The sequence below is a fragment of the Sipha flava genome, unplaced genomic scaffold (assembly GCF_003268045.1).
Source record: "Sipha flava isolate LNK unplaced genomic scaffold, YSA_version1 76_pilon_pilon, whole genome shotgun sequence".
Taxonomy (NCBI): Eukaryota; Metazoa; Arthropoda; class Insecta; order Hemiptera; family Aphididae; genus Sipha; species Sipha flava.
Window position 1 is genome coordinate 1,382,912 of NW_020273616.1, and position 10,243 is coordinate 1,393,154.

General features: G+C 26.4%; 1 protein-coding gene across 1 annotated transcript in view; it reads right to left on the reverse strand.

Moving 5' to 3' along the window:
- LOC112692684 overlaps positions 1-9,000 on the reverse strand; it is a 30,848-nt gene extending 21,848 nt beyond the window's left edge. The window contains exon 1 of the mRNA XM_025567423.1: positions 8,701-9,000. The gene's annotated coding sequence lies outside the window, so the exon portion shown is untranslated. The remainder of the gene's footprint in view (positions 1-8,700) is intronic.
- Between the last annotated feature and the right edge of the window lie 1,243 nt (positions 9,001-10,243).

Below are 10,243 nucleotides of genomic sequence, written 5' to 3' on the forward strand. Positions count from 1 at the left end.
ATATATATATATATATATATATATATATATATATATATATATATATCAATGAGGTAATTGCAAAATGTATTAACTCGAATATCGATCGGGGCAATAGATATATACCTATAAATTATATCCTTTTTATAGTGGCGCAATATATGTATACCTTTTTTCCATCCCATAATTTTTCTTTCTTTACCTGCGATTTTCGGCGCAATGATAATTGAATATAATTTAAAAAAAACCAAATTTATGTCATTTAAGTAAAAGAAAATTGCGTAGTATCATAATAATCATAATAAATTAAAAGTTAATCAAATTAAACACTCGAAAAAAGTATGTTAAAACAGTGGCATAGCTAAGATTTTTAAATGGGAGGGGCTAATCACTTTTTTGTATAAGTAAGGTAAGAAAGGATATGAGAGTTCACCCTTAACCCTCCCCCCCACATGTTATTCATTAATCGTAAAAATTTAGTTAATACCAATGGTTTAAAATACATAAATAAAAATAGTAATATACTAGTTTGATACATAGATACACGATACATATAAACACGGCCCATGGGGGGATATAGTCCCCGTAGCCCATTCCCCCCTTGGCTACGCCACTGTGTTAAAAGAAAACCGTGTTCCATAGATAATTGTATAAACTTATATAAATTGGATGAAGACAAATTTGAAATAAATTATTGTCATTCATGCGAACTAAAAATATTTATATGGAATTTATAATTCCTAGAAAATATCTGAATTTTCCTTTGCTTGAAAATTGTGTAATAATAATGTGAAAATTTGTATTAATAATTTAAAATTGTATTTTCCCGTTCTATGGTCATATTATATTTATCTATGGCCAGGTTATAATATAATTTCTCCTTTAATGATAAATAAGTTTTACTCGATAAAAGTTAATTTCCAAGTCAAATATATGTTTTTGTGGGCAAGATATCGGTACCGATTTGATCGTTTTTTGGTGTTAGTGTGGTGCAACATGGCGATGATAAAATTTGATTTCATACTGTTGGTTCACTTGCATCTGTTTATACATATATGTACTTGGTGTTACAGTAAAATATTCTTTATTTGACTTATGAATGCTATAGAACATAAGATTTCTTAGTTATAATTGTTGTAATGTTATTAGTGAACAGGTTTATCGTAATTATATTGATGTACTCGTATTTATCTATTTTTCAAACATGTGTATTTATGAGTTAAAAAATGCATTCAAAGTTCTTATCAATCTAGGTTTCCATCTTAATTGTTATGCAATTATTATTATATATATTATTACAATAACGGTAACCCCACTAAGAAAGTAGCAGAAAAAAATTAAATGATATTATTTGCTAATTTTTAAATGCATGCATGATTAAAATTTATTAAAATTTGTTGATATTTTCAAGTGTATTTGTGAAACAAATTTTAACTTATTATATTTTGTAATTAAAAAAGAGGGGACTCTGTATCATATAATTGTACATAAAAAATATGTAGTTTATGAAAAATAAGGGCTGAATTTTACTTGATGTGTTGTGTGATATATTGTTTATATGCCACTTTATGCCACTATATCCTTCTACATATAGCGTGGATGCTCGAGGTCGACGAGAATCACGATAAATTCTTCTTCTACTGGCATTTATTTTTCTTTAGTTTTTGTCTTCATCACGATCATTATTTTCTGTTATAAACTATCGTTCTCAATTCTCGTACCCATGGTTTATTCGGATTTTTTAGTTTAATTATGCTACTACAGTTATCCTAGAACTAATGAGACAATTAATTCTTAGCTTATAAATGGCATGATGTATACGTATAAATAATACATGTACTGAATACTGATATAAAAAAAAAAATTATGTTGAAAATATAGAGCGATTCAATTTCATCAAAAATTAATAACTAAAAAAAAATTAATATTTGTTGAATATTAGTTAACTAAGAATATAGATTAAAAATAACTATTGGTATTATTTTTATATATTATTATAAATGATAAATATTAAAATTTTTCATTTACCAAAATTTAATTTTTTTTTTAATTATCTCACGAGTTTATTGTTTCGCATCCATTTATATTTTTGTATAAAAATATATTGTTTTAATCCTTAATTTAATAAGTTTTAAAATGTAAACATTTCATTAAATTTTCTTAAATTTTAAATTTTGAATAAAAATTAATAAGACCAAAGACTTGTATCACAACTTTAATGTAAAATAAATTTACTTATACGAATTTTGTTCAAAACAAAATAAAAATGTTTCTTTTTCACACTGTTTATTGTTACATAATCGTTGAAAATTTCTAAGTATACTAATATATTAAATCACAGTAGTGAAGTATATTAAATATAATTATATTATATTATATTATAATCTAATTATAAAAGTATGAAATTTTCATACCTATATAATTATGCATGATTAATAACATTAACTAAGATTAAGAGAATATATATAGATTTTTGAACGATCACCGTTACACGTCCTACAATATTATGGTAAATCGTTGAAAATAAAAAAATGTCAATGCTCCTGTCTGAGTCCCGGAACTACAGCTAACACGTGATTATAATATATATAATATTATGCATATTGATATATATATATATATATATATATGTATACTAGTATTCAAGTTACTTCCAATAAGAACACACTCACAATTTAATCGGTTAGAGGTGCACATCTATACACTGTGTCTAATAATATCTACTACGTATATAAACACATTCTCACTGTTGCACTATTATATTATGATAAAAACCTGTCTGGCAAGTGAAGCACAAGATATTTGCCCCAAAACAAAATCGGTAAACGTCTTCAAGAAACTGGATGCAAACCAGTTTCTGTACGGCTGAAATAGTAACATAATATACTTTTATGAAAAAACTACGAGTTTCCGGTTAGCATTTCCTACAGTCCCGTGGATACGCTGGAGCACTGACTACGCCTATCATTTGTCATCTGAACAAACAAAATTAAGCACGAAATTTACGAACTATCACTACTGTCGTAGCTTACTTCCAAAAGAGTCTCTCCCCGTAGAAAACTAGTTATCTAGTTTTCAGGTCATCCGTAGCTCAGTTGTTTTTTCATATTAGATACTTAGTCAAAAACTAAAATAATTAGAAAGGTTTTCACAACATATATTTGAGACAATCATCTAATTTCATAAATGTTTACATCAAACGATAGTTATTTAAATTTTAAAATCATAGCGTCGTTCTTTATAATCGGCATTGAACTCTGTGTAGTGTATATTGTATATGTTGTGCTATTTCTCATTAATGTTTTAATACCATTTTAAAGACAATTAATTACGTATTGAATGTAATTTTTTTATGTTTAAGTAGTGTCAATTGTTTATTCATTCATTTATAATACGCATAGAAAACCTATTTTCATGAGAACGTTTAAAAATGTATTTTTATTAATTTTATACTCGACCCAGTTGATGGTAATTTTGTCTTAAGTTTAGACCTAATATGATTAAACTGTATAGTAGTATAATAGTTAAAAGTAGCCATGCAAAATTTATTTTGAAAATTCCCAATATTTTGTACCATTTAGCTAACAAATAATTAAAGAGGGATAAATTTAAATTGCAATTATTAGACGTTTACGTGAACTGAATAACATTTCTGTATTTCTATAGATATCTAACATACGCCAGGTATTAAACAGATGTTAACAGCGCATCAAGGAGTATATGAAATAAGATTTTATATTAGTCAAAAATGCAAGAATTGTAAATCATATATAGATAGTAGTCAAAAACTTTGTGAATTCCTTGATTATGAAAATGTATGAAGTTTGTCAAAAAATCAAAGGGTTATAACCAGGAGTAGGATTTGTATACAACAGCATGTTTTTTTGGCAACTTCTGATTATTGACTTTGTCAGCAATGTCCACGAACCACCTCATTATGTGATAAATGGTGGTGTTTTTATTTTGCATATTTTGGATAAAATGCATATTATTGCATATTTCGATTATAAGAATGCGAAAAATAAATGTTTTATAATATATTTCATAATTAATATTTATAATTTAATATTAATATTTCGTATTTAAATCTAGTCCTGCTGTTTGCTGTATAATGTATAAAACTTGGTTTTTTTTTGTCAAACATAAATTTTATTTCATTTTATTTCTCAATTATATTATATTAAGACAAACAGCCAACCACTAATGTGTTTCAATAAATAAGTATTTTTTTTTGTAACCATATTTTTGTGTTTATCTTATAAAAATTTAAATGCATATTTTTGCATATTTTTTATTGCATACAAATCCTAGTGCTGGTTATAACAATATTAAACATTTAGTCGAAATAGGGTCACATCATGAAACTAATGAAAATATGATACTTATGGGTTATGAAAAATCACTAATGCCGACAACCTAATAGGTTGTTCTGCCAGAACATATTTAATTTTATACAAAAGAGCATGGAATACACATAATTAATTATCGACATATAATTTATTCAATTTATATTGGTATTAAATTATACACGTATGGGCTATGTATAATTTTCTTGACGTTTATACCCATATATATATACTTTTATATACACAATCATATGTATGATAGTATATAACAATCATAGTTAAAAATGTTAAAGCAAATACAAGTTATACATGTTAAGTGTTGATATTATGATACATACGATACATACTAATATGTGTGTAAAATATGTATAGAACGAATAAACATGTTTCATAACATTGATACCCATTATAGAAGTAATTATCTGCAAAGTGATTGTAGGTAAACAATTAATAGGTTTTTAAACTAATGTATTTATTATTTTTATTATATGGGTAGAATATTATACAAATTTTTATAATGCTCACGCATATTTGCCGATACTTCTGACTTATAACTTACGGTGTATATCACGACTCGCAAGAGTAATGAATACGTAGTACGTATGTAAGTATGAGTGTATCATAGCGAGTTAAGATGAAAAACAGTTTATTTTATTTTTACAAGCATTATACAATTATAGTTATTTTTTTCAATTTCAAGAGAAGGTTAATTTCCTTTATAGACAATAAACAATTTTAATTATTTATAACTAACAATTTTCTTAGTTCACTGAAAACAGTTTAGAAAGAAAACAACTCTTGAACAGAATAAAACGTTGGTCCCAATAGTAAATTTAGGCATTATTTAAGAAATAAATATTTTCAAGAAAAGATCTTATTTTTCGGCTCTTGAAGTCTTTTAATTCGATCTTATTTTGCTCACATTTATTGACACTAAGTGGGAGAAACTACGTAGTATAAAAGAACCGCTGTTAATTAAAACCGGAAACGTTTCAGAAATATAATATATACATAGAAAGTCATGATCATCGACATAAAACGAAATAATCGCCTAAGATCATAAGGATAATAATAGTCATATAATAACCATCATACTAGTATAGTTAATTTTTCTCTCAACATATGTTAAAAGTAAAATTACTAATTGCGTTAATTAGACTGAATAATTTCTTCATATTGTATATTATAATATTTATATTATATTATATTCTATAAAATATAGAGTCAACATCAGATATGTGGCTAATTTTTTGCAGTTTTTCCTTAGATTGGCCCACAAAAACTAGTTGCCGAAAAGTTTTCTATTTTCTAGGGACGCAGATATTTAACTTATTGCCCAGTGATATGGCTAATATGCCGCTATTCATTTTCAAAAAAAAAAAATTTCTACGGGCTCCGATATGAATATGATGTGACTAAAACTTAATATTAAATATAAAATACTAAATAACACTTGTAATATTACTGAAATTATTTATGTGATTTATCATGAAAAACTCCTAATTCGTCTTTTTATAAAAATATTATAAGTAGGTACCTATAACAATAAGAATTATTTGTAAACTAAGATAACCCTGGGTCTCCACATGAGTTTTTCTCAGTGAGGCAGAGTAATATTTTTATATTAATAATTAATTATTATTATTATAATTTAAAAACAAAAAAATTATACCTGCAAATTAAATATATAACGTGTCCTGTTTATCTGATGCATTTTCCACAACCTATCTGCGTGTTGTAACTGATGTATAATTTGTTTTTTGGGGAAAAAAAACAATAGCAAAATCTAGCCTTTTGACGTTGAAATACGTACATATTATCCGCACATTGCATACAGTATTTAAGAATATTAATTATTATTTTTTTACCCACTATGAGTTACTTTTAGGATATTATATGTGATAAAATATGAATCAATTTAAATGTGAATGAATTACATTTTGGTGCCAATGATATATGTGTATGGGCGCATGTAAACTCCGCCAGTGAACAAAATCAAGTAGTAGTATAAAATTAATATGATAGATTATTAAAAAATATATATAGTATAATATCATATCATATCGTTCAAATTAAATATTTAAATCATAGTAAAAAAATTGTAATTAATAATCATTATACCTAATAATCCAAAAATATAGTTATGTATGTAAACTAAAATAATGTGACATAATTTGTAAATATTCTAAGTCTTGTATTACTCCATTAGTGTACCTATTTATTTATTTCGAATTTTTTGGTTTATTTACTTGAGATATGCCATTTAGTTATATATAAGTATGGGTTTGAAATTCGGTAAGAACTTTACTAAAAATATGAACATTCGGTTGACTTTTCTAAAATTAATTTCTTCGATGACTATGAAAGGATTCACAGGCAAAACAAAAAAAAAAACTGGCGGAGTTTACAATCATCTATATGTATATATATTGACACAAAGTAATATATACATGTAGGTACTCACAAGAACGATTTTATGAATTATGAACGATGGTTACCGACACGTGAGGTCCGTTTAATATGTGTGGTCTAGTTATATACGTAGTGTACGATACCCAAGATCCACTGCTTGCTGTTATACGAGCTTAAGGTACGTGCGCGCGCATCGGACCGAGACGGAAAGGATAAATGTAAAATATTAAAATTATGGGCCACATTATGACCCAATGAACCGAATCACCTTAAGGAGGTCCGACTTTTATTATACTTATAACAATTTATGTTTTAATAATATTATTATGACCAATCTCAGTCAATGTTTATAGCTCTTAATTCGCAAATATATTTAACTATTGTATTTTGCAATATTTTGAATACATGAATATAAATATATTGTGTATTTCCACAGCTTCGTATCGTACTGCTAAATTTTTAATGTTGTATAACTACTAATCGGATCATTTATCATATTTAGTTAAAGTTTGACACATGGTTATTATGGGTAATTCTTAGCTACTGGAAACTATTTGTTATTACTAGAAGCCAAAATTATATTCTATTGCATATTTTTTTTTTTGATTCTATGCACTCGTACGGGAGTTTGAAATAGTTATAAATCATAAATTATGTAAATAAATGACATACATTTTTTTTTTTGAATATTTGAAAATAAATCAAATAATTTTATACATTTTCAATATTTTCTGTTATAATGAGAAAAATATCTCGTCTCTAGTAATAACAGTTTTTTTTTTTCATGTATATTATTCATTGTTTTATCAACTGAACTTGTTCAAAACTAGACAACAATTTAATATCCTTTACAAACTTTAATATAAGCAATTATTCTTCTAGCGTGGTATTTATCTTTCCTAACTCATAGTACTTAGCCGTTTCAAAGAAAAAACGAAAAAAAAATTATCCTTTGAAATATTATTGAAAGTACCAAAAGAGATTATTTGTCATTACTACTATTTTTAATTTTCTTTGGTGAGCTGAGCCAAGTAATTTTGAATACTAAATTTTTTTATTTACAACTTAAATGCATGTAATTTTAATATTTTATCATAAAATTTCGTTTTGAGCCATTTCAAGCAATTTTGACAAAATTTTGACTATGGGGCAAAATCTAATATTGAAGCAGAGATTTTCTCATAAATTGGTGTAATCATCCTACTCTGGAAAAATTGATATTTTTCTTTTATATGAAAGAAAACAATGTGTTTCAAGCGGCTTTTTATGCCCCTAAACCATGTAATATTTCTGTGTAATAATCTCTAATTAAAAAAAAAGAGGAGCCAGAATATACATTTACTAATCGCGTATGGATTTATATTCGTGTGCCTAAACTTGTTATTTGATAAGAATATGAGACATTTAATGTGACTAAACATAATCGATAAATCAAAACGATAGTGTTAAAAAAAATAATATATATGACTATTTACTACAATTAACTTTTTGGTCAATTTTTGAGTTAACCTATTCGTATTTATACTCTTATATGATGATGTTGATATCACATAATAATATCTATACTATACATGGATACTCATATTTTTTCCATAGGTATTAGAATTTCACGGTCCGTTAACGTTATTGATTCGATCGATGAGATAGATATAATTTATAAATCATATACGGACAAATAACAACAATGTTGTGGGTGTTTTTAAATTCACGAATCATCAATTATAAACTAGATTACATATTTAAATTTAATTGTTTATCGGTGTATAAATTTATTAAACTACCTAATTGTTTGCTATTCAACCCCGTAATAGTTAGGTAAAATAAAATGAAATATTAACTTTTTACCGATGGGTACTGAAAATCTCAAAATCGTTGGAAAAGCATTTGAAAAAGAGAAACAAACAATTGAGTTAACTTGAATTGAGACTATAATATAATTATTGATATTATTAATACGACTCACCTTTCTGTATGTATAATGTGATGTGTGAATGTGTGTTTTAGTGATAATTTGCCTCGTGACACCGACGGCACTGAATTCGACACTGTTTCCGTTGTTTATAATACACAAGGGTAAAACAACGCACAATGTTCAATACCCGCAATGAAACCGAACCATGAAAACAAAAAATAAAAGTATACTAATATCTAAACAAAAATGAACGTTCCACGTGCGTGCGTGAAAAACGAAATAACGAAACCGAGAACTGTACACGGGAGCGGAGCAATTGACGACTGACCGGTGTATGTTGCGGTTGGAAATCGGTCGTGACTATTATGCATCACGAAGAGTCGATCGCCCTCCTCTAACCATGGTCCGGCACGATCTTGCAATAGAATCGCGGTAGTAAATGCGCGAAGCATGGTTAGTGCGCAAGAGATACCTATAACAACACTGGATTACCTTATCAAAGATACGGAAAACGAAATTAACTTTTATTTATTCAATAGTTCATCATACGGCATGCAATGCAATGTACAACGACAACAATTTTAAGGTCTTTAAAAACAAAATGCATATTTTTAAGCATGGGGTTTATGTACCATTTAAGTTCTAAATTCTAATGCACGCATAATGGTGACTAAAATATGACGTACGATTTTCGTTTTGCTATGCAAATAAAATATTTAATTATTACTATTATTATTAATATTTTGTCAGTGTAATTCGGATTGAATGATTTTGAAACATAATTTTTCAACTTAAAATTGGACATTTAATAATGTTCAAGTGTAAATTAAAATTATTAAAATCAATATTTATTTGAAACATGAAAATTGCAACAAATTAATAGAAAAATTACTGTAATATTATATCTTTAACATATCCTAATTTATTATTAGAGTTTAGTTAAACAATTGAATAGTAGGACATTATTATTTAATATTGAATATAGGACACTGAGATATAACATTACGTCCTATAAGTTCATCTAAATCGGATTTCGATTGACTAATGACATTAAGAATTTTTATAATATTTAATTTAACACACAATAATCAACACACTTGTTTATTTATTTTACGTTATTGATATAAACGCCTTTAAGGTTCAAGTACAGTTCAGTAATATAATAAAGTTCACAATACAAGATTATATTAACATTATATAATAAGTATATTCTTAAATAATGAAGATAAATAACAATTAAATTTAATGTATTTAATTAATAAAAGTATCACAAGTTTTGTAAACGGAACTGGGTCAATCGACCGAAAACCATTCAACCGATAACCAAAATAGCAACAGGGACAATTGACCGACAGATTAATCGACCGACATTAGACATATTCTATATTATAATTATATCAACTACAATATATTGTATTTTTATTAAAAAAATGAGAATATTCATTTAATTAAGAAGTTATAAGCTATACATCGAAGAAACTCCAACTTAGAGTTACCCCCTTACAATTTTTAAAAGCCAATTTAAAGTGTCCCTCGTGTTTTTCATGCTTTTTGGTTGGTCGTGGTATTTGAGCTTTATGCTTTACTTTTTTAC